Here is a 21,487-nt window from a genome sequence, read left to right on the forward strand (position 1 = left end):
ACCAGCACATGATCATCAGAAAGGGGCACAGATAATGGAAAAAAATACAGCCCCCTAAGCTAGTAGGAGCGGGGGTGTGTAATTCAGATTTTTTTTTTATATTCTGCACTGACTGTCTTTGAAATTGCCCAAGCCCCTGTTCAAATCCAATCCGGGAACAAAACCAGGGACAGACTATGTCCGGGAACAGTGTCCTCAATCCGGGGACTGTCCCCGGAAACCGGGGATGTCTGGTCACCCTAACCTATGGTAAGTGTAGTGAAAAAACAGTGACTTACTGATTGGCATACCGTGTTGCCCCATTCTCCCCAATCAGAAACGCGATGACCGCTGGCAATGAGCGATCGCGGGCACGAGAGGCAGAAGAGGGATGTGTGTGTAAACATACAAATCCATGTTCTGTTCTGTGAGGAGAGACAGATTTGTGAGTTCCTAATAGCTAGAAACCACGATCTGTCATTTCCTCTAGTCAGTCCCCTCCTCCCCGCAGTTAGCTGGACACACACAGCCGAGCTTAGGAGCGTGCCTGCATGTGTACCCCCATAGCCAAGGGGCGCTCTGTGCATTACTATTGTGCAGACCAGGTAAGTACTTTATAAACCTCTTTTTTTATTTTAGAAAAAAAAAACACCAGAGCCTTTGGTATCAGATTCATTAATTCATAACTGCATTAAATAGAGGGGTTTCAAATATGTCTATACACCTAAGGGAAATGTCACATACCCATTTACCTTGTGCAGCTATTGTCAGTTCTGACAGCTGTTCACTTTTAATTTTTGTTGTCTTTTTAGCTCAAACTGCAAATTCTAAAAGGCATTATATATATAAAAGTAACAGCAACCATACAAATTGTTCTTTACATTTATTTCGACAAGTATCAGGTTTTTATGTCATGGTTATTTAAAAGCATGCAGAATTTTGTAATTTATTTAACTTCTTCAACTGATGTTTACTTTACTTGACAAGTGTGTCTAAGAAGTTTTCTGAAATTAATGTTGCAATTTCTCCACTAAGTCCAGAACAAATTTATGTAATTTATTTAACTTCCACAACTGACATTTTCTTGGCTGAACAAGTGTTTTTAGGAGGTTTTCTTAAATTAATGTTGCAATTACGCTACTAATCTAAAACAAACTGACTCTATCAAGGAGAGGATACGAATACATCAGAATACGCTAAATGTTCAAGTAACAAATATTTAGAGAGTTTCAAAAAATTCTAGGAAACCAAGTGTTTGGACATTGCATCGCTTGCTGTAAGATATGATAAGGCTGATAAGATAAGATAAAAATGTTTTTTTTTTTTTTCAGAACACCAGCATTCATTTATTCTTGTTGACTTTTGGGAAAAACTACTTTAATTCAAAATATGTAAAACATCAAAGACCTTCATTTCATAACAGATTTTTAGTATCTTGTAAAAATGAATGAGCACCAATAATAGCTTTCCTTTCCAGATGTTGTCAGGACAGATAAATATAGAGCTACTCCCGTAGGAGGAGCAGGAATTACTTGTTCAGGTCTTCCCAATTTCAGCCACACAGCCAGGACAAATATCTGGACAGAGTTTTTCAGGACACCAGCTTAACTAGGCACCATAGGGGTAGCAAGAGCACAAGGTCCCCAATATCTTCCCAAGGATAGATGGATGCCTACTTCCAATCTTCTAAGCGATGCCCTCGCTATTAGAATACTGTAGGTCCATCTAAACCTCTCCTCTGGCAGTTCTTGCCAGAGGAGAGGTTTAGATGGAACTATTATAATATCAGCACATGTTATTCTAATGGAGGTGACCTACTTCATCATTTTATTGGGTGCATTCCTTACTTTAAATGTTGAGATGACCTATACACCCCTCGGATTATATTTACATACATCTGATATATCATGTTGAACATTTATCTCTAATCTAACTGGGTCTGGATATCATCCCAATTTTCCAAATGTGTGTACACAAGTCCATCGGACAAAAATCCAAAGTACAAACACGCATAATCAGAATCAATGCTCATCAAACACCACATTAGCAGAAGGTGCCCAAAGTGTGGCGCTCAAGAGCTGAAATTTCATGTAGTATATAACTACGTTCATGTTTGTTGGCCGACAATTGTGTGCCATTTGTGTGCAAGACACGTTCATGGCCAACGCCCTTCGGACAAAAGTCTGAGGCTTTGTCTATGGAAAATACGACCATGTGTACGAGACTTTAGAGCCTTCTGTATAACGCATCTGCGATACATGTACGGAGCTGAAAAAAAGAGGAATCCTGTGAAATGAGTAGAACATTTATGAGTGCATGTATACAGTATATTGATACAGTTCTGAACTGTTAGGCCTCGTACACACGACCGAACATGTCTGCTGAAACTGGTCCGCTGACCAGTTTCAGCAGACATGTTTGGTCGTCTGTACGGCCGACCGGACAAGTTTCCAGCGGACAAATGTTTCTTAGAATGCTAAGAAACATGTCCGCTGGAACCATGTCCGTCGGACATGTTCGGTCGTCTGTACAGACTCACCGGACATGTCCGATCGTCCGCCATCCCGCGCATGCGTCGAAGTGATTCGACGCATGCGTGGAAGCATTGACCTTCCAGGGTCGCGCACGTCGCCGCGTCATCGTCGCGGCGACGGCGTGGCCACGTCACAGCGCTGTCTGTCCGCGCGGATTTCTGTCTGATGGTGTGTACATCCATCAGACAGAAATCTCCGGGCGGACATGTCCGCTGAAAACAGTCCGGCGGACCGATTTCAGCAGACAGTCCGCTCATCTGTATGGGGCCTTAGAAGTTTCTTCTATACAAAATTACTTTTTAATTACTAATTTTGTTGTTGTTTTTTATATTTGTACAACAATAAAATGTATATACAGTATATATATACTTTTATTCTGTTTTCTTTTGGCATAATTAAAGTCCCATTAACCGTTAGCGTACTTTTTTTTTTGGAAAACATGGAGCAGAGACTTGATGATGCCCTGCCTGCCATCTCTATGCTCCAGGACAGATGCAACACCCATTATCAGAAAATTGAGACTTTATTGTGTCAGTTGGATGATGCTTCCTCCCAGTCTACGCTGTTCATTGATCACAGCGGTGGAGGAGGCTGGGGGCAGGAGGGACAGAAAAGGAGCAGGACACAGAAGGCATGGAGGAGGTGTGGCGGAGCAGTGCAGGAAGCTTGAGAATGGGAGGGAGAAAGGAACGGCACATAGAAGGTGGGGGTCGGCAGCCCAGGAACCTGTTTGCGATCCACCTGTCACCTGCCTGCGGTCGACAGGTGGACCACGATCGAGGGGTTGCTGACCCCGTGATAGACCAACACAAAGTGGAACATAATTGTGAGGTGGAAAAAAATGATAAATGGTTTTTAAAATTTACAAATAAATATCTGAAAAGTGTGACGTGCATTTGTATTCAGCCCTCCTGAGATAATACTTTGTAGAACCACCTTTCATAGCAAATACAGCTGCAAGTTTTTTTTTTTATTTCTCTACCAGCTTTGCACATCTATAGAGTGACATTTTTGCCCATTCTTCTTTGCAAAATAGCTCAAACTCTGTCATATTGGAAGGAGAGCATCTGTGAACAGCAATTTTCAAGTCTTGCCACAGATTCTCAAATGGATTTACAGTAGGTCTGGACTTTGACCGGGCCATTCTAAAACATAAATATGCTTTGATCTAAACCAGTTGTCTCCAATATAGGGGATAACAAGATATGAAAGGAGAGGAAATTACAGTACAAGGAACAGGGGTGTGAGGTGAAGTGAAAAGTAATAAGTGAGGGAAAACAAGGGAAAAAAAAGGGAAAAAAAGGGGGGGTGGGAAGTTGGAGAGAGAAAAAAAGTGGAAGGAAAGATGGTGTAAAAGAGTTGCCGTGGTGAAATGATGAGAAAAGAAGAAAAAAAGAGAAAGAAAAAATAGGGGGAAAGTGAGGAAAATGGGGGGAATTGAAGGAGAAAAGAGGGGGAGAAAAAGGAGGAAAGAAGGAAGGAATAAAAAGGTGAACCAGTGATCAAAGGTGAGAAAGGGGTTCTAGGATAAAGTGAGGGTGATGTGATAACACTTTTTAAAGCCTATTGAAGCTCAGAGATGTGAATACCTTTCTGTCGGAGACGGACCGTCTGTCTAAAGATGTGGATTGAGAAGAAATCATTGTGTGATGGTGTTTTGTTTGAATTCTGTTAATGAAGGAATGTGACTTCTCAGGTGGAGTGATTAGGTCATGATAATTATAGACCGGCGCCGACATGTCTGGAATGTTTAGCAATTAGACATCTGAAGGTGTATTGAAGCCCCCCATGGTGTGATGGGTGGGTGGAGAGTTTGATTGTTCCTGTGATCACTGAACCATGCCTTGAAAACTGTATATAAACTTGAGAGCTAACCATTAAAGTTGTCTTGCATTTGAAACCAGAACACAGAGCTGTGTGTCTCGTGTCTGGGGGGAATTCTTATGGGTCGTGTTCGTTTGCCTGATTGTGGAGTGTCGATAAGCTGTCGTGGGTTGATGGAAGGTCGTAAACGGTGGTGACCGTTACACTTCCACTTCACAATTACAGGCCACATTGTGTTGGTCTATCACACAAAAATCCCAATAAAATACATTTATGTTTTTGGTAGTAACTTGACAAAATGTGGAAAATTTAAAGGGGCATGAATACTTTTTCAGGGCACTGTATTAACACTAAAAATACTGGATAAATGCTATGCACACTGCTATACCCTTTCAAGTAAACTTTGCAAAAAAAAATAGGAATATTTAGTTTGCATATATTGCAATACATGTTTAGGCTGGCCAACTGCTTCAAAGTAATCCCATAGCCAGCTCTACTCTGCTTTGCCACTACAAATGCTACTGTGGACACAATGCCAACCTGGGGCAAACAGACACAGATTGGAGGAGAGCTACACGGTTTAGGTCTGGGTACTGACCTGCAATAGTAGAAAGAAATGCTTGGACAGCCGCACTCTGGAAAAACCTTCTTGGTTGCCTTTTATTGATAAAAGTTTTCAAACACCACACATCACAGCAAAGACAGGGGCATACAGCTGACGTTTCGCACTACAATCAGTGCTTACTCATAGCTGAGTAACCTTTAGCACCTGATAGATTATATGCATGTACAAGCTATTGGCATCTGAGCACAGGTATATCTTGTTTCTACTTATCTAGAATTCATAAGAATTCCACTAATCCCTCATGGTGTCCCATTGTAGTGGCTATGGAAAGTGTCACAGGCTATTTTTCTAATTATATTGACCACTTTCTCCAACCTGTGGCAGAGGATCTTCCATCCTACATTCGTGATGGAATTTCCTAATCTAGACATGCTCAAACACTCTACATGGGAGTGCACGTACATGTGGCTTGCACTTGATGTAAACTCCCTCTACACATCTATATGCCATGAGGTTGGTCTGAGAGCTGTACAACATTTTCTTGTGGCTAATGCACTACTCAATCCGAGACAGGTGAATTTCATTCTAGAGGCCACTGAGTTTTGTTTAACACACAGTCATTTTTAATTCTATGGAGAGTACTACTTACAGATCCAAGGCAAATTATGTTGCCCCTAGCTATGCTAATCTGGCTATGGTCCTCTGGGAACTTTAGTTCATCTGGCAGGACAATCCCATGCAGCTCACAAAATTTTATATGGGCATTACATAGATAATATTGCAGTGATTAGGATGGCCCAGAATTTCTGGTGGAGTCCTTTGTAGCACATTGTAACATAAATGATGTAGGCTGTCCTTTACTTCTGTATGTGATACTAAGAGGTTGGCCTTCCTAGATTTAGAATTATGCCATGACCGTAAATCATATATGCTCACAACTATACCAAGCCTACAGCAGGGAATTGCTACCTGCACTGTCAAAGCTATCACCACTCTAGATGGGTACAGATTATACCAAAAAGTAAATTTTGTTGTTTAAGGCCCCATACTCACGACCAAACATGTTTGCTGAAACTGGCCCGCGGACCAGTTTCAGCATACATGTTTGGTCGTGTGTAGTTACGAGCGTACAGAATTTCACCGTACATTTGCCCGCCGGGCCGTTTTTCAGCAGACATTTATTTCCAAACTTGTTTTAAAACCGTCCGCTCAAATCCTGTCCGAACGTACATGTTTGGTGGTGAGTACACAAAACCAACGTACAAAAACCCCGCGCATGCTCAGACTAAATGAGGCCACGGGAGCGCTCGTTCAGGTAAAACTCACGTTTCTTTGGGATATGGCACATTCGTCAATAGAAAGATTAATTCTAGCAATAGAACACTGAAGCAAAACACACAATAACCAATGCTTGATGCCGTCGTTTTATTCATTCTTCTCTTGCTATAACTAATCAGTTATTTAGCTCATGTTATTTCAACTGAGTTGTTCCATACTGAAAAGTGACATTTGTTAGCTGTGATGTAGTAAGATTTTTGCAAACTTTTATTGGCCCGACGTATCATATTTTTAGTGGTCCTCCACATTTCAAATTTTTTGCTTTTAATGTTTAATGGTTATCTTTCCCACTTTCTTTAGGTGTTTATAGTTATGTCACCATTTAGAATATTTTAATAGGAAATAGTTTTGATTTAGCTTTTGTTTGTATATTTAACATGATTTTTTTGAAGGTTGTTTAAATTGTCTACCATGTTGGCACACCAAATGACCCCCCCCCCCCCACATGAGTTAGTGAATAGTTTAGATTAAACATTTTATTTGTTTGTAATGTTTGATGCCTAAAATAATACCCACAGTATTACAAACAATAGGCACGTTTTTCAAATCAACAAAAAGGCTTTTATTTGAGCAAATTATAAAAAGGATCAAAAACAGAATGGCAGCACTTGAACAGCTAGCAACATACATGCAAACTTGCATTTCAAACATGGTGAAGGATAAACTAGCCAACCTCAGGAAGCACACAAAATAAAATCTGAAGCAGCAGCACATAACCAAAGGAACCCAAGCTGTGGTAGTCCAAACAAGATGCCATTTGTGGGGGATCAAATGGAAGGCAGGGCATCAACGTCTCCTCTTCCTTGCAACCTTCCTTCCAGGCTGCCTTCCAGCGGGTCTTCCCTGGGCCCTTGCAGGTGGGGATGATGTGGCAGCAGGAGTATGATGTTCAGCAAGCCGGGCCGGGTCACATAGCCCAGTGTCTGGGGTCAGCAGCTCCCTCTGCATCCACCAAAGGGCCTGGTTGATGATGCCCTTGGCCAATTGCCTCTGCTCCTCCGTGCCTTTATTGAGGTCATGTGCCACGGAGGCACTGTAGGCCTCAGTGGGGTTGAGGGGGGCCCTCATGATGGCACTCGCCTCCTGAATCATTTTCAGGCTGGCTTCCTCCACTGCCCCCAATTTCTTCTTACGGCCTGGTGGCCTAATATAAAGGGGAGGAGCCTGGCTGGTGGTGCTTGTCCTGGGGAGCTGCTGAACGCCACTGGGCCCGGCCTCCTCCTGGCTGCCACTGACCCCTTCGTCCTGGCTGACAGTGAGGAGAGGATCTGCCACCTCCTGGCTGGTCTCTTCTTCCTGTGTAAAAAAAAGGGACATGTTGTAATATATTTAGGAATATACTCACTCACATTTTCATGCTTGAATCTTATTTTTTGCCTTGAATTTAAACTTGAAAACAGACTCACCCTCTGACCCCTGCAGTTGTCATCCCTGACACCTATTTGTTTGCCCACGATTTTAGATTTTTACTTCCCAGCTTGTATTTTATTAACCAATATCAAGTCAAGAATCAAACAATAATTAAGATTATTACATAACTAGTTATGAAACTACTATACCTCATCATCGTAGAGGCGCAGATCTGCCTCTCTGTCAGCCAGGCCCTCTTCATCCGACTCTGCAGGGCTGTGGTGATCTGGGGAAGTCCCGCTGGGAGGTAGCGTGGAGGAAAGGTTGGGATTCAGACTTGACATTGATGCCCTGCCTTCCAGTTGATCCCGCAAAAATGACATCTGGTTGTAATACCACAGCTTGGGTTCCTTTGGTGGTCTTGCTGCTGCTCCAGATCTTAGCTGCTTTTGGTGAGCTTTGTACGCTCTCCTATATGTGCCCCTGAGGTTGGCAAGTTTATCCTTCACCATGTTGGCACTGCATTCTGGCACCCATGTCCTCATGTATGCTGCTAGCTGTTCAAGTGCTGCCGCTCGTACGTCCTTGTTATGATAATGGTCCTGCTTTGAATCCCACAGGATGGGCATTTCCCTGAATTTATCCAGCAAATGCTGGATAATGTCTTGGCTCTGCAGGAGATCCATTGGGAAATTAGGATTTACTCTTTTTTTTTCTAGATTGAAAAAATAAAAAGAAACCAAAAACACAATTAAAAAAAGCCTCAGCATTTACATTGATAGAATATGTTGTTTAAAAAGTAGTACCTATATAGAAATACAAACACAGTGTCTCTTGTTTAGAAAATGCTGGCCAGCTCTGCCCCATTGGTTGGTTTTAGCTAACATTTTTTTTATACATGCCGCCCCTTTGGTTACATTGCAGGAAATAATATAAATCTACAACCATACACAATTATTACAAATGACAGCATTCATCAAGCCACTATTGCATGTGTAGATATCCTGCCCCTCAGCATTGATTACATGAAAGAAACTTCCTAATGACCTCTGTCCAACCAACACAGAACAATACTTGGCCTGATCTGAATACACCCTACATAATTGATAATGAGTCACAGCATTTTTGATCTCTCTATTTTGTGATGTCTACAAAAGCATTTGGGTATGAAAATCACATTCTGGTATCCAAGAGACATAATAGCTTAATAAAACTGTGCAACCAACAGACCAAACCCCCATCCCATTGCTCTACATTTTAGAGCCCGCTGCTGATCCCATGTTTAAATTTCTTACCTGCCTCTCTCACAATCCTCGTTTCTTCCGCTCGCTGAATTAACACGTAACCTACGTAATCACGTCAAGCGCCTTTTATACACTCCGCGTATGTATGAAACGCCGCCCTCGTCACCTTTGCCATGCCCCTAATCAATTGAAAAAGTAAATATGGCGTTAACTGTGTAGGTTCTGGAATCGCGCGAATATTCTCCGCGTAACGTACGTCAATACGTTGTTGGCATTCGCGACACTCCGCATATGCAATAATCCCCGCCCTCATCTCCGCCCCTGACGGGACATTTCCTCGTTTCCACGCCCCTAATCTCTGTGGGAAGGAAAGATGGCGATGTCACACGAGCGGGCACGGAGCTCTCATGGCGCAAGTGAAGGGACAGAGGCTGGACCGTCCCGATCCAGGCCTAAAAGATATAAAGCCACTAATATGGCGTTCGAAGAAATGGTGGAGTTGGTTTACATCATGAGGAGGAAGGATTATGATGGTGAATGTGGGCCCTACAAAACACCGAACCGTAGGAAGTCACACATAATGGACAAGGTGGCAAGGAGAATGAGGAGAATGTTTGGTGTCACCAGGTCAAAGGAGCAACTACGGAAGCGTTGGTCCGATTTAAAATTGAGGGAGCCACATCACATGAAGAAGATACTAAAAATTCTGCGTAAAAGTAAGTCCATATTATTTAAGGGGGGGGGGGAAATGTCTGCAATAATGTGTTGACATGTATTTTTTCACATCTGCCTCCTTGGCCTGCTTGTACTTTTGAACACGTGTAGATACTGTATTGTGTTTATGTCAAATAACAACCTTAAACAAATTTTGTGAAATAGTAAACACGCGTAATATGACATTGTTTAGCAAAAATGTGACGTTACTCCAGGAACAACACACCTGGACATGGCTGACTGGCCCCAAACTTGGTTTTCCAACATTGTTGACTAGCAAAATCACAGAAATTAAATTGAGTGAATGTGACAGGCAAACAAGATTCATTCTCCAAAATGCAAATAAAGCTGATGTTTTAACATCTTGAAATGCAAAGCACCTGTGTCTCAAAAATCTAAGTATATTTATTTGGAGGGTCGACGAGAATTAATGTTTTGGGGTGACATCCATTTGTGTCACTTCTTTGCAAAAAAGGGGCAGGATCAGAGCTTGGCCTAGAACTACGCCAAAAATGGAGGATTGCTGAAAGAATAAACAACCAAAAATCATCATAAATGTATCGTCTATGCAATGTGTGCGATTTATGATATCCAATATCTGTGTGCTGATGAGTATACCTTTTGTTTTTTATTATTTCTTATAGGGGAAAGAAGACGCCAGCAATTGGAGGAGGCAGAGAGGGCCAGACACCCGGAAAATCAAACACCTCCACATGTTGAGCAGGAGGAGGCTGGGGAAGGAAGAGAGGAGGATGTGGAAGGAGAAGAGGATGTGGAAGGAGAAGAGGATGTGGAAGGAGAAGAGGATGTGGAAGGAGAAGAGGATGTGGAAGGAGAAGAGGAAGGAAGAAAGGAGGAAGGAAGAGAGGAGGAAGAAGTTATTTTGGACTTAGAATTTATATCAGATGAAGGGCAAGTGGCGGAAGAACAATTTGGCGAATTGCAAGAAGGTGGATTGATGGATGAAGGAGGAGTCGAAGATGATGGGGAGGTGGTGGAAGAAGGAGGAGTGATAGAAGATGATGGGGAGGTGGTGGAAGAAGGAGGAGTGATAGAAGATGAAGAAATTGGGGATGTGGAAATTATCAGGCCATCAGGTCAGTGTCACCCCTATATTAATAGGGCCAAACATATGCAGATAGGCTGGAAATTATTTACATATTTTGAATGCCAATTTGTTTCTTTTTAGGGGATCAAGATGGAGTAGCACATTTTTCACGTGCAAGTGCTTCTATCATTATACAGCAACTAATGGAGTGCAGCACGGAAATGGACATTATGCAGGAAAGGATGCTAGTCATGGAGCAGAATGTGCGAAATGTCATTTCAGAGTGTAGCACGGAAATGGAGAACATGCGACAAAGGATGCTAGTCATCAACCAAAATTACAAAAATATCATGGACATGATGGGCCGTGTCAAAGACTGAACCACAGAAGCCCATCCCCCGCCCATCCCCCGCCCACAAAACCCTTTTTAATTTTTGTACTTTATAATACGCCAAAATTTCTAAATGCACACACAGTGTGCCAATATGTGCTAGCTGCCATCACAGACTATCTATTGTCTGTGCTTTGTGGGTACAAACCCCTCCTCGATCCTCAAGTAGTTGAGAGGAAGGGTTTGCTCCCACAAAACACAGACATTGATCACCCATGATGTCAGATAGCACATGTGGCCATTTGTCTGTTTAACCAATGACATTTGGCGAGTTTGCACTGAATGTGTGCATTTAGAAATTTTGGCGTGTTCCAGTGTGAAAGCACACCATCCATATGACTGACTGCTGTTATTTTTTTTAATTTTTGTTTGGTGTTGATCTTTTTTGGTTTGTAAATGTTTCCAGTTTCAGATCACAAAACGAACAATAAATCTCACCTAAAGAAAGAAGTTAACTAATTTTGGTAAAAAATTCAAAAATTTTTGTGTTGTGTTAAAATCTTGTTGAAAAAATTAGACACAAACAAATGACAAGCCCAAAAATTCTTGCGTATAGTTTCAGTGAAATTATTCTTACATTGTGTTTCGATCATTATTATTGATAATCACTGTCAATAAAGACAAAAAAATAAATAATTAAAAGCCAATATTTTGTCTCAAGAATTTGCAGGAAATGTTTTCTGCCTAAAAATACACATTTCTTGTTAAAAAATTAATAAACTAAAAAAAAAAATATGAGACATCAAAAGCAGAAAAATGAGTGGCTTCTTATTTCTAGACTGAATACCCAGTTTGTAGATGAGTGAATAATGTGCAAATGTGGTTAGTTAATACATCTGAGTAAGTAAATTTGGCACTAGAAGTGCACGATTTATGGAGATAACCTGGAAGACAGAAAAATAGAGAAAAAGCAGTAATGACAAACAACTGTATAAAGTCCAATGGTCTAATTATTTATTAGTTGTGAGAATATTCCTTTCTTTGGGGGCCGAATTAGAAAGAAATATGATCTGGCATAGCAATGGCCCCCCGACCCATGAAGTACTCAACATATTTGTCGCGTACCTCACGAGCAGATTGGGGGGCCAAGCCAGCGCGACCAGTGTCCAGGCCAGGAATGTTCTCTGAGGGTAGTCCTGCCTCAGAGCCCATGGAGGCTAGGTACGTCTGGGAGTGCCTGCGTAGAAAATTGTGCAAAATGCAGCAGGCAAATATAATGGTGTTCAATTTATATTCCGCCAAATGTATCGATGTCAGGAACAGGCGGAACCGGTTGCTGAGGATCCCAAAGGCATTCTCGACTACCCTCCGAGCCCTGGACAACCGAAAATTAAACACACTCCTCTCTAAGGTGAGGGTCCTCTGGGGAAAAGGCCGCATTAGGTGAGGTCCAAGGCCGAAAGCCTCGTCCGCTAGGAACACAAACGGAAGTCCTTCCACATTATCTTCATCTGGTGGCAATGCCAGACCACCAGTTTGGAGACGATCATAGAAATCAGTCCGTGCGAACACTCCCCCATCTGACATCCGGCCGTTCTTCCCCACGTCCACATATAGAAACTCATACTGTGCCGACACCACCGCCATCAACACGATACTATGATAACCCTTGTAATTATAATAGTAGGACCCCGAGTGGGGTGGGGGCACAATGCGGACGTGTTTCCCATCTATTGCTCCACCGCAGTTAGGAAAATCCCACCGCTCGGCAAATTGGGAAGCCACAGACTGCCATTCCTGTGGTGTGGAGGGTAGCTGTGGGGACAAACAAAAAAAGAGATTTAGTACTTTGGCACATAAACATTGCAAACATAATCCTACAAGCATCCTTGTGCAACTTTACATTTTTAAAATAGCATTTGCAAATTATGAAGGGAGAATTTCGGGGCACAAATATATAGGCCCACTTAATTAATAAGAGACTCCACAGCCCTCTGATGGGGACAAAAACACTTTGAAGGGGGGGTGGGGGGTGTTAAAACTGTTTTTAGAAAAAAAAAAAAAAAAGTGGCATGGTGGGGGTTGGCCCGAAGATAGCATGCTGGACAGGTTAATATTGGGTAAGATCAAAATATGCAGGTAGGCCAAAATAAAAAGAACATGTAAAAGCTGATATCAACATGCATAGTGAGAAAAGGGAACGTTAGTTAAACACACAGCATATCTGGGAAATAAAATAAAAAGTTAGTTTGCCACATTATTAAAGACACATTGTGAGGTTAAAATGAGGAAACTTACCTTCATATACTCCTCGTGCATAACTTTAATGATGGCAGCACACGTGTCCGGTATGATGACCCCAAGCGCCTGCGGAGAGATGCCTGTCGAGAACTTGAGGTCCTGCAGGCTCCTCCCAGTCGCCAGGTACCGCAACGTGGCAATAAGCCTCTGCTCGGCCGTGATGGCTTGGCGCATCACAGTGTCCTGCCTCGTGATATAGGGGGACAGAAGATCCAGCAGACTGTTGAATACGGGGTCCGTCATGCGGAGAAAATTCCTATAGTCATTAGGATTATTCTCCTGGAGTTCCCTAAGCAGAGGCATATGTGAGAACTGGTCACGCTGGCGCAACCAATTCTTGGTCCAGAAACGCCTCCGCCCCCTGTTTCTGGCCAAAGTACTGGAATAATGAACATATCCAGCAGCCATCCCATAAACAGCACCAACTCGCGAAAATTGACGCTGCTGCTCCATCATGGCTTCAAACCGGCCGGCTGGTCAGTCAAGAACACACTCCAACAGAAAGCACAATCAAATCCAGCGGTACCTGCAAAGAACGCACGACACACAGATACGAACGCACAGTACGAATCTGCTAAGCAGAACGAACTGCACGCCTGTACCCGAATGCCAACTACGTACCCACAAGCACACGCACTGAACGAGAAAATACTACCTGCTAAAGCCTGGAGACCGAGAAGCGCGAATCAGCTCTAACCAAACCTTCACTAACACGAGCAAAGCCGTAACTAGCAAAAGCGGAACAGAGGGCGTCGCCATTGACTTTGGCCTTTCCCTTTATAGTGACGTCAAACGTGGATTACGTGCACGCGTTCAGGTCCGCAGGGAAATATCGTCCGCTGGTGTGTACAAGCCAGCGGGCCAAATGAAAAAACAGCCTTGTACGCCGGAAACAGCCCGTCGGACATTTCGAACGGACATGTTTGCTCGTGAGTACTCGGCCTAAGACATAACTACTCATGTGTCAGCTATTATATTTCCCATAGTAGCCTTCTCAAGGACACGTTTCTGGAAAAGGGATATCCTAGCATGCTTGTGGAGGAGGCCTTTTCCTTTTATTTGGCTCATGGGGCTGTGGGAGATAGGAGAAAATCTTCCACACACACTTAACAACTCCTTAGGTTTACTGCCCAATTTCACACACAGCTTAGGAATATAGGAATTGGTCCATATTGTTGGAGGACACACACCTGACATCCTGCTACCCTGAAAGTCCCATGCTTCCAGGAAACCAGATGATGGAGCTCTAAATACATGCAAAGATAAAACAAAGAGAAACCAGTGCAAGGGATCTAAGCGTCGTAAAAACAATAGGGGTTTATTGAAAATTTTATAAAGGCAGATGTACTCACACAAGGACAGTTGCAGAGACTTTGGGTATAATGAGGCACTGAGCGAGATTTACTAAAACTGGAGCACTCAGTATCTGGTGCAGAAGTGCATGGTAGACGATCACAAGGACAGTTGCAGAGACTTTGGGTATAATGAGGCACTGAGCGAGATTTACTAAAACTGGAGCACTCAGTATCTGGTGCAGAAGTGCATGGTAGACGATCAGCTTCTAACTTCAGCTTGTTCAAATAAGTTTTGGAAATAAAACATGGAAGCTGATTGGTTTCTATGCAGAGCTACACCAGATTGTGCACGCTCCAGTTTTAGTGAATCTCCCCCGCTGTGCTGCTGTACCTTCCAGACTGCTCATGTCATGCAGCATATCCGACAGTGAACTGCCCAACCAGACTGTAGAGTGAGCCACACTGCTCTCCTGCTAGAAGCCACTGACAGAAGCTGAATATCACTGTATAAGCAATAGAAATAGCTTGTCATGAATGGGTTAACCATTAATGAACAGCTTGCTTTTGATTGTGATCTGTGATTGGCTAAGCTACAGGTAGCCAGATACCATATGATTGCTTTGGGCCAATCATAGATCACAGTAGTAAGGAAGCTGTTCATGAATGGAACCCTATTCATGACAGGTCATTTACATTGTGATCATGTGATCACTATGACCAATCATATCGATCACATGATATCTGGTTAACAGTTATTGGTAACAGCAGACACAGGAGGGGCACAATGCATGCTCCTAGACAGGTGCAGGCTCAATCACTTATATATATATATATGTGACTGAACCTGCATGTGCCGACCCGCCGCAGTACAACTACTGTGTGGGAGCGGCAAGCAGTTAATCAGCCACAGAACCTGTGTAAATAATATGTGTTCAGTTTAAAAGGGATGAGGTGGGAACTTTAGGTATGAATGGGCAAGATCACTGCTCAAAAGGAGCAACATGATGGAAGTATATAGCCAAAAACAAAAGCTACTAGCTCCAGGGGGCAAGCTTAAATATTTATATTCAAAAAAATCTTTAAAAAATAAATAAATTATAGATAGATAGATACTGTAGATAGATATACAGATAGATAGACAGATAGATCGCAGGTTGGAATACATACAGTTGCCACAAAAAGTATGTGAACCCTTTTGGAATGATATGGATTTCTGCACAAATTGGTCATAAAATGTGATCTGATCTTCATCTAAGTCACAACAATAGACAATCACAGTCTGCTTGAACTAATAACACACAAATAATTAAATGTTACCATGTTTTTATTGAACACACCATGTAAACATTCACAGTGTTGGTGGAAAAAGTATGTGAACCCCTAGACTAATGACATCTCCAAGAGCTAATTGGATTGAGGTGTCAACCAACTGGCGTCCAATCAATGAGATGAGATTGGAGGTGTTGGTTACACCTGCCCTATAAAAACCCACATCAGTTCTGGGTTTGCTTTTCACAAGAAGCATTGCCTGATGTGAATGATGCCTCGCACAAAAGAGCTCTCAGAAGACTTACGATTAAGAATTGTTGACTTGCATAAAGCTGGAAAGGGTTATAAAAGTATCTCCAAAAGCCTTGCTGTTCATCAGTCCATGGTAAGACAAATTGTCTATAAATGGAGAAAGTTCAGCACTGCTGCTACTCTCCCTAGGAGTGTAAAGATGACTGCAAGAGCACAGCGCAGCCTGCTCAATGAGGTGAAGAAGAATCCTAGAGTGTCAGCTAAAGACTTACAAAAGTCTCTGGCATATGCTAACATCCCTGTTAGCGAATTTACAATACTTAAAACACTAAAAAAGAATGGATTTCATGGAAGGATACCACAGAGAAAGCCACTGCTGTCCAAAAAAAAAACATTGCTGCACGTTTACAGTTTGCACAAGAGCACCTGGATGTTCCACAGCAGTACTGGCAAAATATTCTGTGGACAGATGAAACCAAAGTTGAGTTGTTTGCAAGAAACACACAACACTATGTGTGGAGAAAAAGAGGCACAGCACACCAACATCAAAACCTCATGCCAACTGTGAAGTATGGTGGTGGGGGCATCATGGTTTGGTGCTGCTTTGCTGCATCAGTGCCTGGATGGATTGCTATCATCGAAGGAAAAATTAATTCCCAAGTTTATCAAGACATTTTGCAGGAGAAATTGAAGCTCAACAGAAGATGGGTGTTGCAACAGGACAACGACCCAAATCATAGAAGTAAATCAACAACAGAATGGCTTAAACAGAAGAAAATACGCCTTCTGGAGTGGCCCAGTCAGAGTCCCGACCTCAACCCGATTGAGATGCTGTGGCATAACCTCAAGAAAGTGATTTACACCAGACATCCCAAGAATATTGCTGAACTGAAACAGTTCTGTAAAGAGGAATGGTCAAGAATTACTCCTGACCGTTGTGCACGTCTGATCTGCAACTACAGGAAACGTTTAGTTGAAGTTATTGCTGCCAAAGGAGGTTCAACCAGTTATTAAATCCAAGGGTTCACATACTATTTCCACATGCACTGTGAATGATTACATGGTGTGCTCAATAAAAACATGGTAACATTTATTTCTTTGTGTGTTATTAGTTTAAGCAGACGACTGTGATTGTCTATTGTTGTGACTTAAGCCCTGTACACACGATGGACGGTTAACCGATGAAGCTGACTGATGGTCAGTCGTGCCTACACACCATTGGTTAAAAAACCGATCGTGTCAGAACGCGGTGATGTAAAACACAACGACGTGCTGAAAAAAATGAAGTTCAATGCTTCCAAGCATGCGTCGACGATGGTCGTGCCTACTAACGATCGCTTTTTTTTTCTATCGGTTAGGAATCCATCGGTTAAATTTAAAACAAGTTGGCTTTTTTTTAACAGATGGATAAATAACCAATGGCGCCCACACAAGATCGGTTTGGACCGATGAAAATGGTCCATCAGACCGTTCTCATCGGTTTAACCGATCGTGTGTACGCGGCCTTAGATGAAGATCAGATCACATTTTATGACCAATTTGTGCAGAAATCTATATGATTCCAAAAGGGTTCACATACTTTGTGTGGCAACTGTATCTAATAAATTCATATAACATGCAAATTTATGATAAAAGGTCAGAAGGTGACAAAAATACACAGTCTTGAGATTACCAGCATGATGTATTGAACCCTGTTTCTAAAACATTGGATGGTAATAGTACTGATAGTAGTACTAATGGATTAAAAAAATAATACTAAAAGTCATAGAAATGATGATGATGTTAAAAAATATATAAGTACAGATAAACAAAATAATGATAATTGATAATAAATAATAAGGATTCCAACTTCGGTGTAATATTAATATTATGAACAGATAATGAGGTGAAAAAAATTCACCATCAAGACATTTACCCACCATGAATATATGATAATTTTTGGGTGTATTCTGTGGCTGCATCAAGGACAGTGTTGCCAACCTACCAGATTGAAATTTACTGACATGACATCCAAAATTTACTGGCATGGCCAAGATTTTACTGGCAGTTCCAAAAGTTACAAAATTACAATTTTAAGTGAAAATTACAGTATTTAGGCTACATACAATATGCACTTAACAATGTGATTTGAGGTAGATATTAAGGCAAAAAGCATAATTCTTATTTTATTTTCAATATAGTAAGTAGCTAACGGACAGGACTAAGAAGGGCAATACACTAGAATGGGTTATGCACTCATGAAATCGATTCGGAGTGATACTGACAGGAGTGTGCAGCAGCACAGAGGATGATGACACCTCACTGACATGACACATCCCCCCCTGAGTCACAGTGACAGTATTGCACCATGACATCACACGACAAGCTCAGACACCGCCTCCACCAGACCCGCGCACCAATCAGTATCACCTGAGCACACTGCAGCAGGCACTTGGATGGTCTCAGCTGACTCTGGACCCGAGCTGCATATGTACATTTCCGAGCCAAGCGTCACAGACATATTTTTTACTGGCAACCTTTTCCTCTTACTGGCATTTACTGGCAGGAGAAAAGTGCCCATTTTTTAGTGGCTGCCAGTAAAAGTACTGGCGGTTGACAACACTGATCAAGGATAGAAGACTAAATATGTTGAATATAAAATAAAATAATGGTGAAAGAACAGTGACAGACCTCATAACAAATCCCAAAGGAGGGGGTGCGCACCATAAAAGATTTGTAATGGTTATGTCTAAGCAGTAACAATCTCCTAAGGCCCAGAAAAAATGATGTATAGGCTAGCCAATTCGGAAGTGATGTATCTAAAATGGCTCCCTGTATGCCAATATATACTGTATATAAACAGCTGGTGCCCAGTCAAGAAAGCTACCCAAGATGGATTCAAACGCCAAAAAATTATTGTTACTGATACTTTGCACCCAAGAAGAACCTCATACATATGGGAGGACTATATGACCAGAAACTTGGATGTAATGACAAAAACATTCTAGGCCCCTATAGGAGCCTAGAATGGTCTGCCATTACATCCAGAACCTGGTCATCTAGGACCCCCATATGTACAAGGTTCTCTTGGACAAAATGTATAACTAACAATATTTTTGGGGAGTTTATCAGTCCTTTTTGGACATTTTTAGATTCTCAGTTAGGCTGAGGAAAGGGGAATTTCCCCATAAACGTATTCCGGTATAGGCACATGCCATAAGAGAGCGAGTTTCACAAATGTCAGCAACAGAACCGGCTTCTGTCTGTGGCTTCCTAATGAGAGAATTGTGGCTCGCTCCTCCACAGCTAAGCTGGGCAGTTCACTATTTGATAAGCTGAATAACACAAGCACCCTGGGAGGTACAGTGGCCCACAGTCTTATTATACCCGCAACCTGTACAACTGTCCTTTCGTGAGCGCATCTGCTTTTTTCAAATCTCCGTAAACATCTATTGTTTTCACTGCATTTAGAAAGATCCCTTGCACTGGTTTCTCTCTGTTTTATCTCTGGAGAGAAAATAGCCTAATCACATTTGTTCTTGCCCTCATTTACAAAGAAAGAATGTACATGCAGTTTCACAGGACAAATACCTCTGCAAATGTTAATAAAGATATACCCTTTAGGTATATATGTTTTGTTCAACTAATTACGTCCAGTAGGCTACCAAAATATATGATTCAAATTGTGACATTTTTACCACATGACTCTAATAAACTACTTTTTAATAACATTTGCTTAAACTTTAGGATTGCATCTCTCTATCTGCAATTAAACTGTAAGAACAAATAATATCAGCTCATTAAAACCCCTTCCTCAATAGATGAAGCCATAGTCATGCTAGCCCATTTGAACATGGATTGCACTATTTGGTTAATTTGTTAGCTATTGCAGACACTTGAAAATACAGCATGGTATTGTCAAATGGCTCTTAATTTAATGTTTGCTTTCTTCTGCAAATCCATTAGTTAATTTATGTAGTCGTATTAGTGCTCTTATTGAAAACATTAAGTGTGTAAATAAGGGGGGTTTCTTAAATAAAGTAGCATCATGTTGCTCTTTAAGGTACAATTAAGTGTTGCCAAGCAATATAAAAGGGAGAGAACACTACCAGTGTTCATTATCTTCTGATTGTTCAGAGGTATGTAGCTAATTCTTTGTATTTATTGTTCAGAGCTTTCTATACTTTCCTGTTTGTGAGTTGAATTTGCTAAATAACATGCCTTCCTAATCTTGCCTTATGCCACTTACACTACAGTAGTTTGAAATTCAATTTGGCATTGGGTGTATTTTTTCATTAATTCTAAACAAGGCTAATGTTTCAATCATAATTTTCTCTTTTTTTTCTTTTTTCTTTTTTTTTAATATGTAAGTAGCAGTTTTAGGGCAAACAAAAAAAGGAGCCATTAGACTTATGATAGCCAATGGGATTCCAAACAAAAAAAAATTGTCAATTGGTTAGGAACTACAACTGTTTTTAAAAAAAATAACATGTTTAGCAGCTTATAGAATGAAGCTTGATAAATTTCATGTGATAAAAATGGATGTCTGATTTGCAAAATATTTCATATTGTTCTTCAAAATTGCCTGAAAGAGAGACTGAAGATGCAAGCACTAGAGTAGCCTTTCTCAACCAGGACTCCTCCAGAGGATTATAGCTCAATATTCCTTGAGCTATAAACATTTTTATTTTAATCTCAGATAAGTAACCACTGACATCAATAATCTTTTCAGCTATTTGTAAAGGGGATTCTATCTACTGAGCACAAATGTTGGAGCATTCTTCCCACTGAGCATCACTCTAATGTACTGTAAGCTGTAGATATAGTCATTATTTGAAGCAGTTCACTGAGATGGGGAGGTTATTTCAAGGGTTTCCCCTTGTTTAAAAGTTTGAAAGAAGCTGGACTACAGTATAATACTTAAACCTGGTTAAAATCTGTATTACAATCAAAAGACAAAGGGACAAAGATAGTTGTAAACCATTTATATTTTAACTAGGCTAGTTATCAGCAGTATACCACCAGGATTGGCATTGTACCCACTGGTTAGCAGTAAACAGGATAGCAATACCTCTCAGTGCCAAGTGGCATTCTTGTGGTGTTTAGAAATGGAGATACAATCACACAAGTCTAGCATGTTTTTTCCACCTTATTATTTATCTGTAATGTCACATTTACAATGTGGGGTACACTTGGATTCCACAATGTAAAAAAGGACCATGGAGTTTTGAAGCAAACAAAATACATACAGTATAAATAAGATATATTTACTAAAGCTGGAAAGCGCAAAATCAGGCTCACTTCTGCATAGAAACCAATGATCTTTTAACCCCAGCTTGTTCAATTAAGCCTGGTAATAAAACCTGGAAGCTCATTGGTTTTTATGCAAAAGTGAGCCCGATATTGGGCTTTCCAACTTTAGTAAATAAACCCCATTGTGTACTTAAGAGTGGGGTATGCCTGT

Source organism: Rana temporaria, chromosome 8, assembly GCF_905171775.1.
Source record: "Rana temporaria chromosome 8, aRanTem1.1, whole genome shotgun sequence".
In the NCBI taxonomy this organism is placed as follows: Eukaryota; Metazoa; Chordata; class Amphibia; order Anura; family Ranidae; genus Rana; species Rana temporaria.